Source organism: Pleurodeles waltl, chromosome 12 (assembly GCF_031143425.1).
Source record: "Pleurodeles waltl isolate 20211129_DDA chromosome 12, aPleWal1.hap1.20221129, whole genome shotgun sequence".
NCBI classification, from domain to species: domain Eukaryota; kingdom Metazoa; phylum Chordata; class Amphibia; order Caudata; family Salamandridae; genus Pleurodeles; species Pleurodeles waltl.
Window position 1 is genome coordinate 123556856 of NC_090451.1, and position 24944 is coordinate 123581799.

The 24944-nt window shown below is 44.5% G+C and overlaps 1 long non-coding RNA gene across 1 annotated transcript; it reads left to right on the forward strand.

The window, feature by feature from the left end:
• The first annotated feature begins 2395 nt into the window (after nucleotides 1–2395).
• On the forward strand, nucleotides 2396–24656 carry LOC138268267 (uncharacterized). The gene is made up of 3 exons (XR_011199968.1): nucleotides 2396–2443; nucleotides 23334–23443; nucleotides 24528–24656. It is a non-coding gene; the product is annotated as an uncharacterized lncRNA (long non-coding RNA).
• Nucleotides 24657–24944: the final 288 nt, after the last annotated feature.

Sequence of the window (24944 nt, forward strand, 5' to 3'; positions counted from 1 at the left end):
TACTTTGAAATCCTTCTACAGAGATCATTTATTCTGTACAGAGGTATCAGTAGAGAGGGTCTTCTGAGTGAACCCAATCATACATCATGTTCACACAAAAAAAGGAGTTTCTAGAGGGCTGAGTTCCTCACTACAGCATTTCACACCCAGTCTTCACCCTTTAGAGAGGTCTCAGAAGAGAGGGCAAGTTGTCATAGAACACACACATGCACCCTGTATAGAGTTGTAAGAGGTGGAGCCAGTCTGGTTTCAAATTGTATCATATAGAACTTGCACCCTGTTAATATGTGATAAAACAAGGCCTAGTGTTTCTCTAAAGCCTTCTAATCAGTGCCTTTTCTCTGTATAGAAGTGGAAAATAGAGTGGCTGCCTTTAGCAAACCAGACTATACACCCTGTTCACCCAGAGAAAATATGCTTGCAGAGGGGTAAGTGTCTCCGTAAAGAAGTCCACACCCAACCTTCACTCTGTAGGGAAGTATCAACAGAGAGAGTATGATGTCATGAGACTCAAACATTCATCCTCGTCTAGTCCTTCATTTACAAAAAACTAAATAACATGTTATTAAGAGGTAGTCATTCTGATTTGAGCTCTATTATAGATGTAATTCAGATTCTATACTTTGGGACTGAAAGACCAAGTGAAAAAAAGAGGGGATTATGATGATTAACAATTATATTTCTAATAGTAACAATGTTTTAGAAAACATTTAGAAGGAACTTTTTGTATTGGCTATAAACATCTGCAGAAATTACTGATAAAGTCTGTGTTTATTGTAGGCAAACCCACTACAAAGCAGAACCATAAAATGTATACATTTGTGAGGAAACAGAAGATTTCAATCTAATGCAGTGGTTTAAACTGGCTCTTTAATAATAATCGGAAATTTTATTGACTTGTGAATAAGCCAGAATGTTTGTAAACATCATATAGACTAACCGGGTGACAACAAAATGCCTGCCAGTGGTGTCCATTATAAATTAGACGTTTTTCCCATTTCTTCTGAGCTATAATACGTTAATGTCTATGAGAGCATTCTCAACCAAGCAATTGTTAGAATGCGGACAAAAATATAAAATGACCACATTCTGAATTATTAAATATCTTGAAAGAAAAAGTTGCATATTTGCGTTTGAATATGAATGGGAATATTGAAACTCTAGTTAGTGATCAAGGTGAAGAAGATCCACTTGTGGCTCTAGTAAATGGAGTGTCTACTAAAGTCAGAAAAAATTACAAGAATTTGGAATCATCAACAGGGTTGTCATATGGTTCCTACTATGATATTAAGACTGCATGTTAAGGGTGGCAGCACCACTTAATGGGGTGGCTGAGTCAGTCCCTCTTCACTTCGGAAGTTGTTAGCCTACTTCCTGGCTTGCCCGAAGTGTCTCACCCAACCCTAGAAGGGAGGAGGTAATTTGTGGCAACCTAAACTTGACACTCTGACTCCTCAGGAAAGCAATGGAAACAGATGATACCCCTTTTGCTCAGTTACTCAGTTACTCACACATGCCAAGGCAGGACACAAGGTGCGAACTGGATTTCAATGCATTTATTGAAGCAATTGCACTACTAGTGTTTGTTAGCATTTTACGCACTCTGTATAATGAGTTTGCAAATACATTGAACAGAATTGACATTTGAGCCTACATGAAATTGTAAATAATCGTGTTTGAAAAGTGTATTTTGTTCTTGGGTTTCTGGTGATTATTATATATAATGGTAGGTGGTACACTCCACTCCACCAGCAGGATTCACAGAGTTTTGTCACTTCGCGCTCCACTTGAAGCGCAGTGTTTGGCAAAAACCCGCGTGGCAAAGTTTTCCAGCACCTGGACAACTGTAGTCCAGAGCTGCCTTGCCTGCTTCTTTGGTGCAGCTCAAAAGTGGCAGAAACTTGTCCTTCCTCTGTTTCAGGTGTCTGAAGTCTGCCCCTAGCAGAGGGTGTGCTCCAGTGCCCCTGCTGCACACGTACCACCATCGGTCGATCTGACGGTGTCAATCAGGAGGAAAGGAAAGCACAATTGGCAGCGCTCAATGGAGTAATATGGTACAGTAGCGGACCCCCGCACCCTGCTGCTACCCTACGGAGTGTGGAATATTGGCAGCTGGGCTTGAACGGAAGTAGCACCTCAGGGACAAGAAGGGAGCAGTGAACCGCACTTCCGCGGGTGCTGGGCACTAACAGCCCTGTAGTAGCCTTACCCACTGTCCATCCTTAACCTGTACCATGAAGAAGACGCACAACGACAACTCCTCTGACAGCGACCTGGACGAGAACGTCAAGGTGGAGAAGGAGAGTGTGGACAAGAATGGTTAAGAGGGCTATTGGTCAGTCTTCGTGGGGCATACCTGCAACATGGGGGTGCCTTCCAGCTGGGGGAGTCGCATTGGTGACATATGCCCGGCTGTCAACTCTTGCAGACTGCCGTGTTGTTCGTAAGTAAATTGTGACAAAACCTTGTGTGTTCCATTATTTGCCTGACTGGCTGAGGCTCGAAATACAAACCCTTCAGGGCGGCTGCTGGTTGTTGTGCTGCAAAACGGTGCAACAATAACAAGCATTTACAATGCATCGGGTCTCGCGTTTGCTCATGTTAGAGCTGATCGCTCTGTAAACTCCTAACCCGACTTTTCTCCTATCGGGCAAAAGTGCATTAATGTACATAACCCGAAAAAGTGAAATCAAGTAGGTAAAGCGCTCAACTTCTGCCAAGCGAGATCGGGCTCGTAAATTAGAGAAAAAAAAAGTCCACGAGCCCGATGGAAAACAGCGAGCCTCGCATGTTTTCTGTACTTGGTCGCTGCGCTGGAGGAGGGCTAGCCACCGGAAAAGGCATGCCATATGCTGCCTTCGACTAATGAAAGCAAGCAGATTTTATTAGGGAAGCCCACGAACCAATAAAAAACACTGATGTGAAGTTGACAGGGCTCCGAGCCCTTTTATAAATACACAAGAGTCTCCCTGTGAAACGCATGCGCGAGCGCATGCAACGCAGGCTCGACCCTAAAAACGGGTGTGGGAGGAAGCAACGTGACCCCAGCAGCACTCCCCCCTCTCTCACACGTCCAGGAGTGAGGGGGCGCGCTCTGCCAGCACCCGCAGGATTTGGGCTGCTTCCTACACAACCGAGCATGCCCTGGTGGTGCAACGCATTGTAAATGTATACATCCTTTGTCCAAGCAACATTTCAAAAGATGACAAAAAGTACCCTTGCACGATATAACGCACTACAGCCTCTGTGCCCCATTGAACTGAGCTGACTAGACTGCAGCCTGGTTTCTTTGGCAATTGAAAAGCCACAATGTGGACCCCGTCAGTACAGTTTTGCAGACACATTCCGGTCAAAATATTTACCAGTCTACAGCATTTTGCAGAGAGGATCTGAGCAACTGAGTCAAATTTATTTTTCGAGATATTTAAAGTGCATATCTCTTTTTGAAAAACATGTTTAAGACCTTCTTAAATCAGCCAAAATGCCTGTTACTGCACTGCTACTTCGTATTTGTAAAAGCTATGCATGGGTAGAACTCCACAGAATCTCGTTGAGTCTTTATGTAACTCCGTGGAATTGTATTTGTGGTATTCATTGAGTAATCATGGTCAATTCGGACTTATTAATTAGAAGTTATGTGGAAGACACACATTTGACTGTTATGTATACTTATTTTTGATTACACAAGTATCAAGGTGCTTGACCTTCCAAGGTAAGTGAGCTTGCAAATACATTGTACAGAATTGACATTTGGGTCTACAGTAAACTATAAATAATCATGTATGATAAGTGCATTTTGTTGCTGGTTTTGTAGTGATCATAAATTGTATTGCTTTTCCTTCGTTTCTCAGGACAGCACCCAATGAAGGGGTGTGAATGTTCCGAAACACATTGGGGAATTTAATTTGTACATATATGCATACGGGATGACAAATGCACGTATTTGCATAATTGAGTAACTAGACAATGAAATAAAAAGAACCAAATATTAATGAATGATAGCTTTATTTATTGAATCACCAGTGAACAAACAATATGTTTAAAGAATGTTTAAAGAATTTCGCCTTCAAGTATTAGATTTAGAAGCCCTTGGGGACATTAAACTAGTGCTAGTGGGGACAATCACAGGGTCAGTGCATTGCAGCAATCTAGGTGCACCCACCTGAATTGTCACTTTGACCTGTACATAATATACTTGGATGATCTTCATGACTTTCTCAGGGTAGCTAATGCAAACATTGTAGTCAATAATTTTAAAACTGCTGGAGAACGGTGTACAATTGATTTTGCAAATGTTTGTAGGAACGTTAAGCATTGATTTGATTTGAAGCCATACTCCACTTTATCATTAAGAATCCACCACTAGCTGAGGTTATGGACTTTTTCTATAGGAAAAGATATCTAGCTACAGGTGCACCACATATTCATATATTATTGTGGGTCAAAGATGCACAAAGTTTGGACAAGACATTGATGAATCAGTTTTGTCATTCATTAAGCAGTATGTAATGTGAGATTCCAGAAGAACTTTAAAACAGAACTCTTAGACAACAAGCCTCATGGTTCCAGTCCCATAAATGTGGAAGCATTGCCAACAGCGATACAGGGAAAAAGTGAAATACTATACTAAGAGCCTGATTTTATATTGGCAGAGGCGGTACTCCATCGCAATGACAACAGAGGTCCCTCCCTGCCAATATGGAGGTCCAAATGGCAAATTAAATTGCACATGAACTTTAAAATTGGCCGCGGTGGAGACTACATTGTCTCCTCCATGCCCAAAGTTCTCCAATGGCCCTCTTTGAATGAGGGCCAATAGAGAAGTGGGTACATTTCTACCTACCCTATTTATATGGGCAAACATGTAGTCAGTCTTTACTGTTCTTGGTGGTAAGGACAGTAAAACTAGGAGTCGGCGGTTAATTCAGATCCGCCAGCAGAGTTCATGGAGTTTTGCTACTCCATGCTCTGCTTGGAGCGCCAAGTTTAGCAAAACGTCCCCTCTGCTGGCAAAGCGGAGTTTTCTTCATGCTCTCGCCCTGCACAGTTTACAAATGTCAGATGAACAAATACAATAAATGAAATTGGGCTGTGCTGCCCAGGATTCCACCAATACATTACCTATATGTAGGTGCTCACAACACCCATAGGTCAACAGCCCCTCAAATGGCATTTTGAGAGTCAGAAAAAGGAAAGCCAATGGTGAACAACCATTTCTTAGCTCCAGGTTTACAGATAATCCAATCAGGTACAGCATGGTCCATGCAACAAGGTGTCACCCAATCCAACTGGTGATTGATTTGCGCGATTGTCTGACTGGACACACTACATGAGGCACCACAACCAGCACTGGCAGTACCAGCAGTTGGCAGGCTAAGTGGCCACTGGGTGGAGTGTGTCTCTGACTCCATAGAGTATCATGCTACCTGTTCCCAGAAAATCTTGTGGCTCAGACACCCAGGTGACGGAATGGGAACTGCCACACCCCAGGTGCAGCACACTGGACACCAAGCCCCCTCCAGAACCAGTGGAGAACAGCATCCACTCACCCTATCCTCTGCAGGGTGAAGCACACTGGGCACAAAGCCCCCTCCAGAACCAGTCGAGAACTGCATCAACTCACCCTATCCTTGGCAAGATGAAGCACACTGGGCACCAAGCCCCCTCCAGAACCAGTGGAGAACTGCATCCACTCAACCTATCCTTGGCAGGATGAAGCACACTGGGCACCACGCCCTCCCAGAACCAGTGGAGAACTGCATCCACTAACACAGTCCTTGGCAGGATGAAGCACACTGGGCACCAAGCCCCCTCCAGAACCAGTGGAGAACTGAATCCACTAGAGAGACTGTGACTTTGCACTCCCCAGGACCAATGCATGGGCAAACCACCCACTTGAGAGACTTGAGAGACTGTGGCTTTGCACTCCCCAGGAGCAGGCAGTGGGCAAACCACCCACTTGAAAGACTTGAGAGACTGTGGCTTTGCACTCCCCAGGACCAAGCAGTGGGCAAACCACCCGCTTGAGAGACTGTGGCTTTGCACTCATCAGGAGCAGGCAGTGGTCAAACCACCCACTTGAGAGACTGTGGCTTTGCACTCCCCAGGACCAAGCAATGGGCAAACCACCCATTTGAGGGACTTGAGAGACTGTGGCTTTGCACTCCCCAGGACCAAGCAGTGGGCATGGAGCCCCCTCGTGGAGCAGTGGCGTCATCCCATGATCCGGCTAAGGTGTCCACCCTCCCCTGCCCCATGAGGTGCCTGTTTTTTTTAGACCTGATGCCCCAGCAGTGTTCTCTCCATTTTGAGGCAGGTGTCATGTGTGGGCTTCGCCCATGCTTTTTGGGACCACTGGTCCATGGACATGTAATGGAACAGTATCCAGACTTGTGTACTTGCTGTAAATATTTGTATATATTGATCTTTTAAAGCTATGTTGGCCTATCTGGATTTTCGATGATTACACTTGTTACAATTATTTCATTTGGTCCTTGCGTTCTTCCAGGGGGTTATGGGGAGTAAATGTAATGTTGCTGCATGTGTTTATGTTTGTGTTGTTGGGGGTGGGGGTGTTGCGTGTATGTGTCACTCTCTTTTGCCTTCCCCCCTCCGCTGTGTGCTAGGTGCAGTACTCACCATGGTCGTCGGCGCCGTCTTTGATGTTCCTGGTAGAAGAGGAGGTACACCAACATTGGTAACACCTGTAACTCAGGTTCCATGGCGCCCTGGCTCCTCATTGGGTGTTGAGAGGTGAGTGGTTTCTGTTCCGAGTACTGTTTCCGCCGAGCTTTTGATGGCGTTGGTACCACCCCGGAAAATCTGGCGGATGGGCGGGTTGTAATGGGGTGGATAGTACATTGTCTTCCCTCTTTCTGTTGGCGGTGACCGCTGCGGTGTTTGTTGCTACCACCGTGGAGGACGGAATGTTAAAGTGGATGTCTGTGTTGGTGGTCTCGCCGTGGTTGTGATTCCATTTGTTTTACCGCCGGCCTGTTGCCGGTATTACTGCTGCTTTTGTACCGACCGCCAGGGTTGTAATGAGGGCCTTAGTGCCTTAACCTATTATAAAGCATAAAACAAGATGAGACATTCCTTTCTTGAAAACTGTTTGACCTATATTCATCAAAAGTGCATAATCCTTGAAATTTGTGAATGGTGACAGTATAGGGTAAATACAAAGGAAATATTTGACTTCTGACATGTACGTTTTTCTAACTGAAAGTCATTGCTTTATTGACTAAACACTCCTGAACATTGATTTGTGTCACAATTATTCTGCACTTTCTACAGAGATTTAGGGCCAGATGTACGAAAAGATTTTACCCATTCTGTGTCTATGGGAAACTGTGTTCGTACATATGGCCCTTAGGCCCCTATTAGGCCCCTATTTATACTTTTTTTTGTACCGCATTTGCGTCACTTTTTGGCACAAATGCGGCACAAACTTACAAAATATAACTGTATTTTGTAAGTTTGCACCTCTTTTGCATCAAAAGGTGACGTAAATGTAGTGCTAAAAAAGTATAAATTTGGGCCTTAGAGTCTTCTATATATTAGTGGTATATGAAACTGTTTTCTCAAGGAATTCCAGCTTCTGTACCACTGTTTGACATAGTGACAAGTTCCAAAACTGATGTTCCATTTTATATATACTACTAATCTCTTGTTTTGCCAAATGATACATTTCTGAGTTAAACTGTGCACATTCATGTAATGTAGGCATGAGGCACACAATCTGCATGCAACTTTTCAAGAGATGTCGCCTTACTCAAACAGGAGACTCATTGTGTGAGAAGAGAGTTCTTATCATGCTTCTATAAAGAACTGTCTTCACTTTTTTCTGATTATTCATAGTCTTCTGTCTTTTAATATATCACCATACTCTATATCTGCTATCCCTCTCAAATTTTTGGTTAACTCTACATACTGAAAATACAACCATATATTAACATTTCCAATGCTTCCTAAGGACCTTTTGTTTTGTCATGAAGCAGTTTGTAACAACTGGTTGGCCTTTCAAAGGTGCCAACTGTAGAAGGTCACCAAAAACTAAGGCTTGCTTACCACCAAAGGGAACATCATGGTCAGGTTTCAGATCTCTTGCATGCTCACAGGAATGAAAGCTAGCATTAAAATTGTGTTAGAAATGGGGTTTCTAGTTGGCAGATGTATAAACCTTTGTCCAACTAGGGACCACAATCCTAGTCAGGGTAAGTCACACACAATCCAAATTATCCTGTGCCCACCCTCTGGTAGCTTGGCACTGAGCAGTCAGGCTTAACTTAGAAGGCAATGTGTAAATTATTTGTGCAATAAATCATAGAGTAACACAGTGAAAACACCACAAAAATACACCACACAATTTTAGAAAAATATATCAGGTTTATCTGGTTGAATTACGGTCAAACGATAAAGATTCAATAAGCACAAATCGAAATATCACTCTTGGAAGTTTAAAAAGAGTCTTAAATCTTAGAATTCAACAGTTGTCGCTTGTTAGCAGAAAGTACCTGGTTTGCGTCAAAATTATCACACACGGAGACCGCAGAGGAGGAAATGCTTGGAAAAATAGGGGGTGCATCGGATTATCAACCGCAACACAGACAACGCGTCATTTCTTTCCACTCTGCAAGGGGCTTTGCATCGATTTATGGCACGCAGGCTTTGTTCCTCTCTACAATACGGGATTCTTTTGACGCCCACGGACAATGATGGGAAATCCTGGTTGTGCGGGACGAAGTCACAGGTGTGGTGTCGATCCAGTATGGCGATACATTGCAATTTCTGTTGCACTGCAGGCGCAGCATCGATTCTTCACTTGGAAGTCGGAATGTGTTGTTCCGGTTTGACTGTTTGGTGATTTTCTCATTGCAAGACGTCTCCTGCAGCCTCGGACAACTGCCCTTTGGGGATGATGCTGATGTCGGCTGTGGTGGCTCTGTGTGGTGATGTCGCGGGGCAGGTGGCGGTGGCTGCGGTGGTGTCTCTGGCGGAGATGCTGCCGGTGGTGCAGGTGTCAGCACCTGTGGAGGGAGACAGCAGGACGTCTCCTGCAGCCTCAGATGGCTGCCCACTGGGGATGATGCTGGGGACTGTAGCAGAGACAGCAGACATGCAGGTGGTGGAGCAGGTGGCAGTGGTTGTGACGGTGGCCACCGCCGTACAGGTTGCTGTTCTGTCTTGCCGAAGGGGTGACACCAGTCCCTCACCCGGAGGCTCCGTGCCCTGAGCTGACTTCCCTTTGGCCTTGTATCCATTCCCCAGCTTGGAAATTGCAGCTGGGACCTTGGCACTGTCCTCTTTTGTCTTGGAGGAGTCCTTGCTGGACGGTTGGTGTGGCTTTTCCCTACGGCATTCGGGCCCCTTCTTCACCTTGGCAGGTGGCAGAATAGGTTGATCCTTGGCCTCACTAGGTGGCACACTGGCAGCCCTGATGGGTGCCGCCCGTGATCTTACTGGACTTGCAGAGACCACAGTGCTTGAGGATTTTGTGGCTGAGGTGCTGGGCTGGGATCTGGACATCCTGGCCCTAGGGGAAGGACGGGGGGAGGTGTAGGGAAGAGGTCAATGGAAGCTAGGGAAAGTTTTTTAGACACACTGGGACAGGAAGATGGAGGGGGTTTGGGAGTGGAGGAAGAGGTAGTGGTTGTAGGAGGTGTATATCTGCTGAGTTTGGGTGGAAGTGCATGGGCTGGAGGCTGTTGTGAGGTGGATGGCTGTTGAGTGGGTGTGTGCCTGCGTTTGTGTACTTTGGGAGGAGGGCTCACAGAAACACTGGGAGAGGACACGGGACGTGTGCATGGTAGTGGGGGTGGTGATTGCACGCGAGCGGTGTGTGGTGATGGGCGTGCTGGTGATGGAGGTAGTGGCTGAGTATGTAGTGCATGCAGGTGTGAGTGGAGACGAAACTGGGAGGGAGGTGGATGGCGTGGAGGAGGGGGACACAGTGGAGGAAGTGGATGTTGTTGTGTCTGCATGGGTATGGTGCTTGTGTGAGTGCCTGAAGGATGTGTGGTGCTTATGTTTGCCTGAGCCATTTTTGTGTGTTGATGAGTGTGCATGCTGGTCTGATGGGGTGCTTGGGATAGGCTGAGGTAGAGGGGATTGGGTCTGGGTAGTGGAAGTCGGAGGGGGGAGGCTGGACACAGAGACAATGGCTGCCATCAGTGCTGAGGCCAGAGCCTGAAATGTTCTCTGGGCTGCCACACCAGAATGAATGCCCTCCAGGTATGCATTTGTTGGCTACAAATGCCTCTCGACAACCTGGATGGTATTCAGAATGGTTGACTGCCCAACAGTGAGGGATCTCAGGAAGTCAATAGCCTCCTCACTGACGGCAACAGGGCTGACTGGGGCACGCCCTGACGTACTTGGGGTGAAGGAGATGCCCACCCTCCTGGGTGAGTGGACACGGTAAACACGCTGAGGGGCTGCTGGGAGGGCGGTGCTGGTGGGGGGGGTGGCGGCTGTACCTGTTGTTGTGGAGGGCACCGCAAGGGAGCTCCCATCAGAGGAGGAGTCGCTGTCGCTGTCCCCGTCGTGGAGCTCTCCTCACCCTCCATCCCATTGGTGCCTTCAGACTCCGTACATTCACCCTCCTAGGACATGTGGGTTGCAGCTCCCTCCTGCTCCAGTGCCAATGCTCCTTTACCAGATGATGCTAATGCACACAAGGACAGGGTGACAAAACAAAAAGGGAGGGAAAGACAGAGGAGACACATGGTCAATGTCAGCAGCAACACCACCGTTGGCGGACACAACAAACAGGGAGCAGCCCTATGCACTAGGCCATGCACTAACTGTTCTTGGGAAAATCACCTGTCCATGGAGGACTGTGCCTAAGCCCATTTGATGCACAGATGGAACCCACAGGAGCCTGACTGGGTGTAGATGGCCACTACCACTTTTGGGGTTGGAGTGCCACAGAGCCTGCCTAATAATGGACCTATCCTAGCAAGTTTGCCCTGGCCTAGGGGTACCCACAGCCTACTTCCCCCACCCAGAACCTCATACAGTGCACAGAGTCAGCTGAATGAGACTGTACTCACCCCCTTGTGGCTGCTGTGATGCCCTCAAGCGCCCATCCAACTCAGCATATGCCACCGTCAGGATCCGTTACATCAGAGGGGTCATGGTCCGGCGGGCACCCCTTCCACGTTGGAAGGCCATCCCCAGCTGGGCCTCTGCCATCTTCTTGCTCCAGCGGCGCAGGTCGTCCCATCTTTTGCGGCAGTGGGTTCTCCGTGCATGGTAGATCCCCAGGGTCAGCACTTCCTTGGCGATGGCACGCCAAATACCCTTCTTCTGGTGGGCGCTGACCTAGAGGAAAAGTGAAGTAAGAATGGATTTTACTCACCCGTCCGGTTCTTCTTACTCATTGGCCACAACTTCCCACCCTGGCCCAGAAACACATACACTGATCATCCTCACATGGTAGCCTCAGCCCACCCCATATCTTCCATCCACTCCACGCCATACATTCATGTCCCACCCGTCATGCTCACAGTGTACTGACCTGTTTGTCTGGAGGACCGTAGTGTAGAGTGTACTGGGGGAGGACCCCAGCCACCAGGTTGTCCAACTCCTCCGCAGTGAAGGCAGGGGCCCTTTCCCCAGACACTGTAGCCATTGTCGGTTCCAGACTGAGTTAACAGCAGCACTTGCAGTTTAGGTCCTCTCCTGTTGAAGGTCAAGTATCAAGTGAGTGAACAGATATAAAATGGCAGTTACATCTGCGGTGGTGCGTACCGTCACCACCGGCGTACATTATCTCCTGGAACCCATAGGGCCCAATGATAACCAATGCTGAATTGCACCGCGGTCTTCATCTGCCTACCGCAACGCTGCACAACGACAGCGCATTTACCTCATTTCCCCTTGTCCCTCCTTAAAGGTCAGGCAGCTGCTATTTCAGGGGGCCACATGGCAGGGCAACTAACTGCGTCACAGCACTTTTGGGCAGGGGTACGGACAGACAGCACCACACACCGATTACATCACAATTGTTCCAAACACCCTTGTGCAAGCTATGTGGTGTATGACCCCCTCCTCACCCTTCTCCTCCATAGGGCACATCTGCTGGGGCAGATGATGAGAGGGCGTCATCCTCCGGTATACAGACCTCTGGTGGACCTGTCGACAATGGAAGACAGATACATTATTATCACTTACAGACTTGATCGTGCCACAATCCATGAACTGTGTGCCCAGTTGGAGCCAGACCTGATGTCAGCTATCCGCCATCCCACAGGAATCCCCCCTCTAGTGCAGGTCCTGTCAGTACTCTATTTCCTGGCCAGTGGTTCCTTTCAAACAACAGTGGCCATGGCATCAGGGATGTCACAGCCAGTGTTCTCTAACGTGTTGTCCAGAGTGTTGTCTGCCCTGCTGAAACACATGCACAGCTACATCGTTTTCCGTCAGCTGGAGGATTTGCCCACAGTGAAAGGTGACTTCTATGCCCTGGGATATATCCTCAACATAATTGATGCCATTGATGGTACACATGTGGCATTTGTCCCACCCCGCACAAATGAACAGGTGTACAGAAACCGCAAAAGCTACCATTCCATAAATGTGCAGATGGTGTGTTTGGCAGACTAGTACATTTCCCATGTGAATGCCAGGTACCCTGGCTCCGTTTATGACGCTTACATTTTGAGGAATAGCAGCATCCCTTCTGTGATGGGCCAACTCCAGAGAGACCATGTGTGGCTAATAGGTGAGCCCAAGGTCCCCACACAGTTTGAATAGGTGTCTGGGTATGGAAGAGTCCCTAAGGGTTGGTGTATGTCTAACAGATATCCCTCCATATTTGCAGGTGACTCTGGTTACCCCAAACTGTCACGGCTACTGACCCCAGTGAGGAATCCCAGGACAAGGGCAGAGGAATGCTACAATGAGGCCCATGGGCGAACTAGGAGGATAATAGAGCGGACTTTCGGCCTCCTGAAGGCCAGGCTCCAGTGCCTCCATCTGACAGGTGGCTCCCTATACTACTCACTGAAGAAGGTGTGCCAAACCATCGTGGCATGCTGTATGTTGCACAACCTGGCTTTGCATTGCTAGGTGCCTTTTCTGCAGGAGGATGGGCCTGATGTTGGTCTTGTGGCAGCTTTGGAGGCTGTGGACAGTGAGGAAGAGGAGGAAGAAGAAGAAGATATAGACAAACGAAACAACATCATCATGCAATATTTCTAGTGAGACACAGGTAAGAGACTGGCACTGCTCCTCTCATATCATACTACTGTAGGACATTGCATGATTCTGTCTTTTTACCTCTCTGTATGGACCCTGGCAGTTCACTTTGGCTTTCCATTTCACAGATCTGGGTACCACTTTCTGCCTTCCTCTATGTTTATTGCTGCTCCAACAACTGTCGAACATTGGTATGTGAAAATGAGTATTGACATTGCTATTTGTCAGAGAGGTTGTGATAACACACTTGTGAAAGTACAGACTGACTCCAGATCGTTTTGTGATTCAAGGGTGTTTATGTAAGTGCTATTCAGGGGAAGGGTATGTGCAATGTGCTGGGGTGATGGTGGAGGAATGTCCATGGTGGAGTCCAGTCTATTGGTATCACAGGTGCATTGTCCAAAGGGGCATAGGAGGTGGAGTAATGGCAGTTCAAGGTTGACAGGGTGACACAGTGGGACAGAAGGGTGACAATCAGGAGAGTCTTATTTCTTGGCGGGGGTCAAGGCAATGTTCTCTGTATTGTGCCTGGATCTCAGGGACCGTTTGTGGGGTGGTTCGTCTTCTGCAGGGAGTGGGGAGCTGGTGGCCTTTTGTTCCTGTGGTGGGACTGCCTGTCCACTAGCACTGGTGGATGTGGAGGGCTGTTCATCATTCAGGCTAGTGTCAGGGGCCCGTTGGTGTGCCACTGTGTCCCTCATGGTGTTGCCCATGTCTGCCAGCACCCCTGCAATGGTGACCAGGGTGGTGTTAATGGACTTCAGTTCCTCCCTGATCCTCAGGTACTGTTCCTCCTGCAGCCGCTGGGTCTCCTGAAACTTGGCCAGTACTGTGCCCATGGTGTCCTCGGAATGGTGGTATGCTCCCATGATGTTGGAGAATGCCTCATGGAGATTGGGTTCCCTGGGCCTGTCCTCCTCCTGTCACACAGCAGTCCTCCCAGCTTCCCTGTCATCCTGTGCCCCTGTCCCCTGAACCGTGTGCCCATTGTCACTGACCCCAGGACCCTGATTGTCTTGTGTTAGTGGGGTTGCCTGGGGTCCCTGTAGTGGTGGACACACTGCTGATTGACGTGTCCTGGGGAGAGTGGCATGGGCCAGCTAGGTGGGTGCTGTGGTGGTGTTTCCTGAGGAGGGAGGTTAAGTGGTGGTTTGTGTCTGTGTCAGGGGAACCGACTGTCCCGAGGTCCCAGATGTGCCGGGCTGGTCATCTTGATCCAGGCGTGCAGAGCTGCTGTCGTCACTGTGGGCCTCTTCTGTGGGCCTCTTCTGTGGGATATGGCAAGCCCTCCTGTCTGGTGACGTTGGGTAGGGGTCCTGTTGGGGTGTAAATGCATAGTTATTGTATCTGTGTGTGCAATCTTGTGCAATCGGTGAGTTACCCTCTACTCCTGTGCTTGCATTATTGGCTTGGCCCTTGTGTGATTGGTGGTTTTGTGGCCTGGGTGACTCTCTCTACTGGACATGCTTTGATGATGGGTGTCCATGCATTGGTGTTATCTGCAGGGCTTGGTTTTGGGATGTGTGGGTTGTGATAGTGGGATATATGTGGGGTGTTGGGGTGATGGTGTGAGGGTAGGGGTAGGAGTTTGTGATGGCATTCCGGTAGGGTGTGGGGGATAAAGTAGTAAAGGAATTGACTTACCAGAGTCCAGTCCTCCTGCTACTCCTGCGAGGCCCTCGGGATGCATTATTGCCAAGACTTGCTCCTCCCATGTTGTTAGTTGTGGGGGAGGAGGAGGGGGTCCACCGCCAGTCCTCTGTACGGCTATCTGGATACCACGGAACGTACCTTCCCCTGTAGGTCATTCCACCTCTTCCTGATGTCATCCTGTGTTCTTGGATGCTGTCTCACTGCGTTGACCCTGTTGACAATTCTCTGCCATAGCTCCATCTTCCTTGCAATGGAGGTCTGCTGCACCTGTGATCCAAATAGCTGTGGCTCTACCCGGATGATTTCCTCCACCATAGCCCTGAGCTCCTCCTCAGAAAACCTGGGGTGTCTTTGAGGTGCCATTATGTGGTGTGGGTGATCTGTGAGGTGATGTTTGTTGTGCTGTGTGATGTGTTGTGTTGGTGTGTGCGTGGATGTTGTACGAGTGATGGTGTTGTGTGCCTGTGGATGCTGGTGTTGTGTTTGCTATTCTCTCTCTCTCTGCTTCTTCCAAAAAAGTCATTGTAAGAGGTTGTGGGTGTGTGTTTTATATTGGTGTGAATGTATGGGTGTGGTGTGTGTATGTGTATCAAGTGTGTGGATTTTGAATTGTCCAATGTGGTTGTGTTTTGTAAATATGTGTGCATTTTGAGTGCGGCGGTGTGTACCGCCAATGGATTACCCCGGTTGAATGACCACCATGTTGATTCGTGGGTCATGATAGTGTGAGCGTATTCTTGATGGTGTGACGGTGTGGGTTTTGCTATCGCCAGTTTATCACTGACCTTTGGTGTGGCGAACTTGTGTGGGTGTCTGTATTGTGGCGGATTACGAGATGTGGGTAGTAATACCTGTAGTGGATTTCTGCCGTGGCCACGGTATCTTGACGGTCGTCAGCACGCCGATAGGCAGGATTTACCACCAGGGTTGTAATGAGGGCCTATATCTTCTTCAATTTGATGAAAGCAAAGTGAAGACTGACACATCACGTGTAAACGAATACTGTCTTTTAAGAGGGTTGCATGCACATTAACCAAATTTGCATCCCATTGATGAAAAACACGGAAGTTGTGGGAAGCATAAAATTGCTGAAGACCTAAATAATAGAAAAATTCCAAAAGTCTGTAAAGAATCTAAAGAGGTTCCCATAAAGATGAAAAATGGTCAAATGTAGGATGCTGTGGGTTTTCTGTTTTCTAACAGTTCAGGTGTTATCTGCTACTGTAATGTAGTTGTCAATGTGCTATTCCACTTACCTCCAGCAGTTTAAAGCATTAAACAAAACAAGGGCTACAATTTGGTCAGAATACTGACAACTCTATTCTGTCCAATTCAGGCTCAAAACAATGTGTGTTTTTCAACCACAGATATATGGGACATTGTTGCCTTTTAAACCAATGTTTCACAGTTCTGTGTAAATTAGCAACTGGATGCTTAAGTATTTGTAAAAATAGTGGTAAACTAGGTTAGCAAGGAGGACAGTATGATGCACAAATCAAACCTGTTGTTGTATTTCCTACAGAACCAGTAAAACAAGGTGGCACAGGGGTTTGCCAGTGTGAATGATGATACATATGAGTTGGTTTATTGATGATTACAAAGAACGTAGTCATCCAACATCAGGTGTGTAATCCACAAGCAGCACTAAATACATGTGTAATTCAGATTAACCCTGTTTTGTGGAGGTGCAACATTTCTATACCTCTGCTACCAAAGCTTTTGCATTTTCTCTTCATTGTGGATTTCTTGTACTTCTTTTTTTCCTTAAGGGTATTGAATTGTTTTGACTTGTGTCTAAAATGTATTATGACTGTATTCAATGATGACAGGGACACATTATTGGAAGAATTATTTCAGGATAAAAACTCCACTAACACTGATTCCTTTGGTATGAATAAAAAGGAAGGTTTGAAACAGAAATTCATTTGACTAGAGAAATTGCGAAAGCAAAAGTCATCACGCTGTTGGGATGCCACAATCCTTAAGAAATATATAGAGATGAAAACAAGTACAGAGAGGCCTAAGAAGTGTTATTTTACCATCCTTTGATGACCTTGGGAAGGATTTATTACTGGAGTGGGAACAATTGCTGCATAATTCCTCTTACAGTATGATGTCTATTCTCATTAGCCCTGCAGAGAGAAAAAGAAAGTCCATTTTGTTTAAAATAGCCAAGTTAGAGGAAGAAATTAAGGATTTGAGCTTAGTAGAGGTTACACAAAAAAACTCACAAGATTCTAGAGAAGGTTTTAAACAAATATCGATTATATGTTAAGGACAAGAAGTCACGTAAACTGAAGAGGGACGATAATGACTTTAAGAGTGTAAGAATATTTACTTCTGCATGTAAATTTGACAGTATTCAAGTTAATCGGTCCATGGACAAACCCAAAACTGTGGAGATCTCTAGTGTCACTTTCAATAGCAAATTAGATGGCTCCAGTGTAAGGATTGACCAAAATGATGACCCCAGCTCTAGCTCCAATGCCTTGGGATCACTCAATCAAATCTCTTCTTCAATGTTTTGATGGGAGGTTTAACAGTATCACAAAGGTACCATGGTACCCAGAAGAAAACCAGAAAGGGTAAAGATGGAAGAGGTCCACTAACAAAAGCAGGGGTGACCACGTGATCAGGTTCCAGGACCCAGAAGAACTGACTAGTTCCAATTGTATGATTTATGTCAAAATTACCAACATTGTGACTGCTGAGATGCACTATGATGATATTGGTATTGTTAATTTATCACACCATGATTTAAATTCTGCTCACATAAAATTGCTAAAGAACTGGGTTTCTGTCCTATTCTAAATCAGATTTGACATGCATGCACATTGATACATACAAATTTATACGCAGACAGAATCTTAGGGAAGTTCTGTGCAAACAAACCACAATTTATAACTACTGACCGAGACACACGAAAGGGGCTGTGTCACATAACGATCAAAGACATAGAAGATCTACAAATGCTTTTGTCACTAGACACTACTGACACATCTACACCATCTCCTAAAGAGATTTTAGCTGACATGGATATTTCTCCCAACCTGAGTCTGGAAAGTGAATTGCAACCCAAATCCACTTTTTATCCCACCTTACAAACTGACAACATTAATAGGTCTTACAAACTAGTTATTAATAACCTCTATGCATGGGAGGATCTGGATCAGTAAGAAGCTAGACATAGTTTAATTAATGTGACTATTGAAGAAAGAATGGCTTTAAAGTAGTTGTCATCATTATCTGATATCATGATGAAGTAAGGTGGAAACATATTCCTTATGAATAAGGGTGATTACACTGGGGAAATCGACAGAGAGATCTCAAATGTGACAGCTTACATCAGATTGGACAATAATACTCTTAAACACATTACCAACCTTTTGGAAATGAAACTGAAGGGATGAAGGGACATGTGTCTTATAACAGATTTGGAATACATGTATATGTTCAACCCACAGCCAAGAACATCATGTATCTATATTTTACATCAAAATTCATAAGCAGGGATACTTTCCACTAGGGAGATCTATTATCTCGGCAATAGGTTCTCCTATGAGGTGCATTTCTGAATACATTGGCATCTTTCTTCAACCCTTTGTATGCAATTGTCCCTCCATGGTATGATACACTAAGGATCTCTTAAACCAACTTACGGATTTCACTTGGACTAAAGAATGCTGTTTTTTAACTTTGGGTATTTGTTCCCTCTATACTTCCATTCCTAAGACACTGAACATACAAGTCACACGCCATTTTCTCTCCTTTGTAGATGCTACCATGTTAGAACAGACTAACATGTTAATTGAGATGGCCTCACTTGTATCGGACAACAATGTATTCACACATAATGGTGAATGGTTCCAACAGTATCAGAGTGTGGCAATAGGATCCAAATTTTCCTCTTCCTTTGCCAACCTGTATATGGAATAGGTGGAGACATTTTACATTTGGTCAAATTGCTCACCAGAAATCATAAACAGTGTGGTATACTGGGGGAGGTATATTGACAATATAATATTGACCTGGAGAGGTAGTATACAACTCCTGCTGGACTTCAATACTTTTCTAAATGGAAATTCCTACAATATTTCTTTTACATGCAAATACAGTCGAAAACAGATAGAATACTTGGACTTAATCCTTTATGCTAAGGACTCTAAAATTCTGTCTACCATGATCAGAAAACCCACTGCATGTAACTCCATCCTTCATGCCACCATTTCACACTCCAGGTCTCAGGTACAATCGATCTTAAGGTGAGATGACAAAATTGAAACGCAATTGTAGTGAGGATATAACTTTTATGGTTGAACAAGAAAAGCTTGAGCTTAAAAAGAGATTTCTTTCCAGGGGGCTACTCTGCCACTGTGATTTTTAAAGCCAAACATAGAATCCTACGAGCCAACCGACATTCTCTACTAAAAAACAAGTCCAATAAATCTAAGGGGAAACCCAGGATTTCACTTGTCACTCCATACAACATCTGCAGTCATCTCCTATTTGGAAGTCTCCAGAAACATTGCATGTGTTGAACCTGGATGCCACGCTGAAGAACATCATTCCTAGTACACTGAGTTTCACATATAGCAGGGGCAGGACATTACATAAAATAATATGTCCCAGCTGTTTGGATTGGAGTAGGAGCCAGACTGCACAATGCTGGCTACCCCCACAACCCAAAGGTTTCGTTCAATGTGGTTGTTGTTGTAAGATGTGTCCATTCATCCTTGATAAAATAAAGAGGTTTCATCACAATACTACAACTAAATATAGAATTTGTCAGCTCTAACATAAAATTTGTATTTAATTGTATTGTATGTATATGTCATCAAATTTATATAGGGAGTACGATAAGACCACTCAAGGAAATAATTAACAAACACATCAGTGCTATTAGAAACAAGAACAGCAATTATCCATTGAAACCAAACTTCAACAGGACACACAGAATTACAGATTTAACTCAGCTAATGTTCCACATTTTTTTAATTGTCCCGGAACATCCAAGAGAAGGTGACAGAATTAGGACATTGAGAAAACTAGAGATTCATTGGAATACCAAATTCATGGCTGTTAAACAAGGACTACCTTTGGATCGGGAGCTGTATGTCTTCTTGGATGATTAATAATTACTGTGTTTTCTATCCAGAGTTGTATACTACAACCATCCTTTGCCTCCTTGAATCTATACAAATGGTCACATATTTCCATTGAGTTGTACTATTTTGGACCTATACCCTGCAAGTATGTATAGATGTCATTTCCTCAACACCCATGTTATAAGATGTACAGTTTCAGTCTTGTATATACCTAACATAGTGATGCTGTGTATGGGTTTCTTGAATATATGTATGGTTGTATTACTTTTGCACCCTGTTACAACAATTTGAAACATATTGGGATGGGACTTCCAGGTATTCACTTTGCATGTTTGAGTTGTTCTAATCACTATAGATTTAAATGACTCAGCTGGGATTAACACGACTCCTTTTACTACTGGGTTTATTCTATTCTACTAGGTTCATGGCCCATTTTGGATATACTTCTTACATCATTACTTTATTGTCCCTGGTCACTTTTTTTGTGATGGAAGTTAGGTTGCTCCATCTGCCCTCTTGCTTCTACCACCACTTAGCTTCAGCTTCTTTATACCTTATAGAAATTTACAGCCTAGACTTTTTGACTCTGCTTCCTTTGGCACCTTGCTAATGTGTTTGCATCGCAAATGATTCTTGTTTTTCTAGCCCACATTGGCATCCCTATTTGGAGTATGTTAGTTTCAACAGCTCATATTTCATGACCTGGCCACTTACTGTATTGATAGGCTTTGGATTCCCAAATTGCATATCTGTTATGGTTATCCTTTGCTTTTAATTGACACATGCTCCACCTGCTTTGAATTTGCAGCATCATGTCCACCTTTTATTATTAATAATAGCCCTGTGACCTTGCATTTTCCCTTATGGCTAAGGTTTTTTCTTGACAAGCACTTTTGCCATTACTTTCTGAAACACACATGTATTGCTGATCAAGTCTCACTTCAATTGAAGATGGAGCACTTATTGCCCATTTCTAGCTTGCACTAGTATTGCAAAGTCATACATCTATTTCCTCTTGTACGAGCTATCTGAGTGCCCCAAAAATGGTGCCTGCCACATTACATTGAGGCAAGATGCGACCCGAGCTGATATCAACTGAATCCCAGAGGAAATACGCATCTCCTTTTATGTGATGTTTTTGTGCTTGTTGACGACCCCACCCCCACTTTGATTTTTACTTTTTCTTCCTCTTTTGCTTATTTGTAGTGTCACTTGGGTGTTATCATGGCTTCCATTTCACTTTTCATTTTTGGCCCGAATTTGATGTCTGGCACATTACATTCAGAGCCGTCTACAAATGCATGCATGGCCAGCAAATGCATTTCTGCAATCCTCACAGGATTGGGGTACAATATAGAGAACAGGTATGCATTGTCCAAAGATTTTTAACTTGGACATTATTACTTTTTTTCATCAAACTTTGTCTTCTGGGCACTTACTTATTCTTTTTTCTTGCCCTCTAATTGTGGACGTCACCATGCAGAGGTCCTTATATTTATAATCAGATCTTCCTATACACTGACTGCAAGGTAAATACATCTCAGACACTTTATGGGTACTGGACTTAATTGTCCTTACAGCTACATTTTCAAACGTGCCACCATTTCACTATTTGGTATAGGGTCTTGTCTTGATTATCAATCAACCAATCAAACATTTATAGAGCATGGCATGTCACCCGAGAAGGTCTTGAGGCACTGGAGCTGTATGCTGCTCCGTGGAGGAATGATTATTCGAACATCCAGGTCTTTAGTTCACTTCTGATTTGCTAGAGTGACAGTGCAGTCCTGAGTTGCAGGTAGCCTTCAATCTTCAGAGAGTGTGGTGCTATTGTCTCACAGCAGTCACTATCATCACCATTAACACCAGTAATACAAGCAACACTGACAATAGTAAAATCTGACCCATCTTCTGCAACGTCCTGGTTTCAAGTGGCAGGGCTTAAGTCAAGTGTAGAGATGAAGGCAAGAGATGACGACCAAGTGACAGCATGAATGACCATTCAGTGGATGGTTTATGACTATCTGAATTATCCAAAAGAGGTCTACCTGGGCCAAAACCTATTGGTTTATGATATGGGATGATGTGGCAATGCCATTGATCAGCAGGCTGTCAAAAAGTATCTGGCTTTTCCAATACCCAGCGAACCTTCTGAGTGTGTGTTCAGTGCAGCTCACACAGTTGTTAAAGTCAGAAGGACCAATCTCTCCCTCACCTCAAAACATGGAGAGATTGGTCATGATAATAATGGACCAACTTTGCATACCACATGACTACACTGTTCATGAAACAGCACAGGTGGAGGTTGCGGGTGATTAGTAGAATCAAGTGTGTTAGCTGATCAACGTCTGGGTTAACACCCTGAGTTTGAGGACCAACTCTACTTCCCTGAGTAAGTAGCCCACAGCAGAGTCTTCAAATATTATCATTGAACTGTTCTCCGAGCAAAAAAGGGATATAAAATACATTTTTGGTGTCTGGCTTAAACTCTCCACCATGTATTCACATGTATGAAGTAGAGTTTGATCATTGTGCACAGAAGCAGCTTCCCCATTCCCTTAAAGGACATGATGATAACGGCTCCCATCCCTATCCTTCTTTATTTATTCCATAGCTTCACGGCCAATTAATTTTAATAGTTATACAATTCTGCCATTGTTTGTTTTGTCCATGAGAAAAGAGAAGTTACAATTGACAAATGTGCACCACACTTGGAGAATGTAACTAGTATTGTACCAATGAGTGATATACTGAGTAAATGATGATTCAAGTGGTAGCTGGGAGAGTGTTGTTCAACTAATTTTCAAATTTGATTTGTAATACTTGGGGCCCAATGGATGATGCTGCCTAAATGATTGCCTTGCTTTCATACTTCAATATACTTTTACTTATGTGGTCCACTCCTTTCTTGTACTTCTTTTTTCAGGTTGTTTGGAGACTGGTCAGTTTAGTTAACAAAACTAAATAAAATGCTCAAGGTTTTTTTCTCTTTTTGTTCATCAACACTATAGGTCTATATCGTTCAATCCCATTTGGGTAGGGACTGAGACTCAGGTTTACAGGACTATCCCAACAGCCAGAAGAAGGAATCTGAGGCCTATGTTCTTCAATTTGATGCAACATGATTCAAAGAGGCCTACTCAGTACAGTGGATGGGAGAGAGGCAAATTGATTTGGGAAATCCCAAGTAGGGTGATGGCTCAAATGTCTGACTCTTCCACCTAAGTGGTTGTGTTCTGGGGGGACTGTCACTAGATATATATGTCACATGATGGATGCAATCAGCTATGCCCTGTCCTCTTGGCCCTCATCCACCATAAAACTTACATTCTCCTTGACTCTATAATATTGACATTTACTTTCTTCATTCCACAGACCTTCTCTTCTTCCACATAAATATCCTGCTTACCGGACCGGTTCAACCATGCTCCAAAGAAGAATATTTCAAGTAGAAGAATGCAGATGTTCCTTTCATTGTGGCATTGGTATAGTATCATTTTTCTCTAATTAACAATAACAATTTGTAGAACTGTATGCATCCTCCCTAGTTTGTATTTTTCTAACCTAGGTAACAGAACAATTAGTTAACTTGGGACACTGGAACTCAAAGACTATTTGCAATGCATTTAGTAACTTCACTGTGTCATTCTGTGATTTCCTCTCTCAACAGATGTGATGATAATGTTATGCTCATAGACATGATCAAGGTTGTGTTTGTCTTTGTCTCACTTTTCCCCAACTCCCCATTCCCATCCATTCACCAAACCCCTAACCATCCCCCCCCAGGTTGTAGGAGCTACTGAAGTATGACTTAAGAATTTATGCCGTAAATGGATCACACACTTGGCGGGTGGAAGTGGTGATGTGTTGAAACTAATACCAACCAATGCCAACTCACTGTTACGGGATCTTCTTAACTAAATAATAGCCCATGTCAACCCTCCTTACACGCCCCAGGCATTCAAGGGACATTATCATCACAGTGTAGAGTCTTAATTAGAGCAATGTGTACCCCGGAATAGGTAGAACAGTACTAGTTTGCACTATGTGGACTAATTCACAAAGGTAAATTTACACTTTAGTTGTAAGTTTACTCTTGCAGTGTAACTGTGCTACCACCAATAACTTTATGAATAGTAACTAACTAGTAATGGTTACTCTTTTTAAAGTGATAGGAGTTACTTAATACTCTCAAAGTTACTACTTGTAAAGTTAGTGATGGAAAAGTTACTACTCATAAACTCACACTGCAAGAGCAAACTAAAACCAAAAGTGTAACTTACTTTATATTTGTGAATCTTGCCTTGTGTTGTGTTAGTTACAAAACCCATGCAACACTGAGTAGCCTCACCTTTTCCTAAGTTCTGAATCCTGTTTCCAGTCCTGACTCGAGGTTTTTGTAACTTTAGTTTGCATTTTTTAATAAATATAATAAATATAATACTTAATATTAGCTTCCCAGATTGATCAGAAGTTACTACTGCTAGCTGTTGTTTGTAATATGACTTTTTTGCAATTGTGTTCTGGTCTCAGTCTGTGACAACACAATAACTCTGTGTTTTCTTTCAGTCTAGTTGCCTGTGATGGATAATCCCTATGAATGATCCTATGGTTGGAGTCCACCTCATTTGGAATATATGGGAGTGAAACCTCGCCTTGTGATGTCTCACCTGTCAGCGCTAGCCCGTTCCTACCACCAGCATTAAGAAGGCCCTTTGGAAAACCCTGAAATAAGGCTTGGGAAGACTGAGAGTGGTAACAGACATTACTTAATCTATTCAGCTAAGAAGAACTAGTTAATAACTTACTACTGAATTTGTTCTTTGGAAAGAGAGATAAATAAGATTGAGATCTTTGTGTATGTTGTTGGTAGACCGCATTAGAGGTCAATAGTTACAGCGCGTAGGGCAAGGGCAGTAACTAAACTGCCTAGTATTCTCACAGGATTGGGATACAATATAGAGAACAGGTATGCATGATCCAAAG